Source organism: Parambassis ranga, chromosome 13, assembly GCF_900634625.1.
Source record: "Parambassis ranga chromosome 13, fParRan2.1, whole genome shotgun sequence".
Lineage (NCBI taxonomy): Eukaryota > Metazoa > Chordata > Actinopteri > Ambassidae > Parambassis > Parambassis ranga.
In genome coordinates, this window is record NC_041033.1 from 1,727,396 (window position 1) to 1,729,369 (window position 1,974).

The 1,974-nt window shown below is 46.9% G+C and overlaps 1 long non-coding RNA gene across 1 annotated transcript; it reads left to right on the top strand.

The window, feature by feature from the left end:
* The first annotated feature begins 522 nt into the window (after nt 1–522).
* LOC114445441 (uncharacterized) lies at nt 523–1,677 on the top strand. The gene is made up of 5 exons (XR_003671641.1): nt 523–607; nt 718–752; nt 882–1,033; nt 1,142–1,436; nt 1,562–1,677. It is a non-coding gene; the product is annotated as an uncharacterized LOC114445441 (long non-coding RNA).
* Nucleotides 1,678–1,974: the final 297 nt, after the last annotated feature.

Below are 1,974 nucleotides of genomic sequence, written 5' to 3' on the forward strand. Positions count from 1 at the left end.
CCTCAGTGATGTGCACACCCAGGAAGTTGTGGTGAGTTTGTAGACTGTGGTCAGGAAGTGAGTCAGCTGGTTTGTTTGGGTTTCTTGTTTTCCTGCAGGTTTTCTCAGCTCTAAATCAAACCTGTTTGTATTTTTGCAGGATGCTCATGAGTTCATCACAACCTTCATAGAGCAGATCAGGAGTCTGGCTTCACCACTGCAGAATCTGCTGGGGGCGGGCCGATGAGAAACCTGGAAAGAACTCCCTCAGTCTGTTACACAGTACATAACTGACAGCATGGTGTCCCTGCAGGAGGTTGAACTGGATTTCACCCGTGGCTGTGGTGGGAAGAAGTCAGGACAAGAATCAACCTTCAGGACCCTGCCAAGGTCAGTGACAACACATCCAGAGTTTATACTCAGATGTCCTCTGTACAGTCTGAGCTTCTTGTTTATGCTGCAGACCCAGTCAGTGAGTACCATCCAGTCTCTCACTGCTGTTTTCTTTTGTGTCTGCAGATTCCTGGTGCTTCACCTGAGAAGGTTCAGGATCAACCAGTTCCTGCAAATAGTCAAGCTCCATGACTCAGTCAGCCTCTCCAGGAAGCTTGTGTTGAAGTCCGGTCAGGTAAAACCATCACACACCTGACAACAGAGCAAACATGTGGACAGTGTGTGCTGGTATTAGTGTGTGTGTTGTGTTGAAGCTGACTGCTGTTCTCTGTGATTGTGTCTCAGGATGAGTCTAGCTACTTGGGCCCTGGAGGATGTCGGTAAGTTCACATCAGAGGAGACGCTAACCTTTCTCACATGATGACTTTGGAAAGTTTGCTGCTGTTCTTCTCCCTTCAGTTAAGTTTCATGACCTCCAGCTGATATAACTGTGTTTCTTCTCCTGTTAGGGCACTACGTCAGTGATGGAGGCCACCCGGAGGACATGCTGGATGGTGAGCGGTGGCTCCACTATGACGATGCCCACGTCATCGAGACAAGCAGATTCTTCACCTGCAAAAAGCTGCAGAGAACTTTCTACATCCTGTTCTACCAAAGACGGGTAAGAGAACAGTGGGACAGCCAAGGAGACGTCACACAAACTGTGACACTGTTTAAAGTGTGTGTTTGTCCACAGTCAGTCTGCTGATGATTTAATGTCTGTGTTTAGATGTAGGTCTGTCTTGGTGGTTCAGTCTGTGGTTTCCAGCAGAAGGAGGTCTGTCAGCCCTCAGGAGGAAGGGTCCCCCCAGAGTCCCGGGTCCTCTCGAGGTTTCTTCCTGTTAAAAGGGAGTTTTTCTCCCTTTTAGAGAATGTTATGGTTGACTATCTCACAGACACAGAGACATCGGAGAGAGAACCTGCTTTTAAACTCCAGCAATAAAACAACAAAGAACAACCACCAAACTAACAAAGAAGAAGAACCCTTCATAGAGACAGCAGCTGACTTTGGTAAATACTAACAGGTAAGACACAAAGAGGAGGTCAGGGACAGAGACAAAAACACCTTTTGACCATTCAGTTATTTCCACATCAAAATAAGACAGAGTGAGTGTGTCATGTCTGCTCAATCCTCCCTGTCTCTCTGCAGTACCATCATGAGTCCCTCCACAGCAGCAGCGGAGGCTTCACCCGGAAACACAGTAAGACCCTACAGGCTTGTTGCTGTGGATCCTCCTCCTCCTCTGTGACTGATCATGATGAATCATCAATGATCAGGTGTTCAGGTCTGTGTGATCATTATTATAATCTCTGTCTGAGTATTGGGCTTTAATTCATCTGAACAGCTTCCCAGAGATGAATTTGAATTGTATTTGTTCTCATAATGTAGCCTGCTTGTGTCCTCACATGTGCACACAGTGGTATCTTGTATCCTTACTTTTGTTGTTCCTGTTTTGTTCCTGTAGAAAGAGAAAACACGATGAGCAGCCATCGTCACAGCCGCACATAAAAAAACCGAGGAACACCTTCATGCTCTTCCTCACAGAGCAGAGGCCCAAGGTG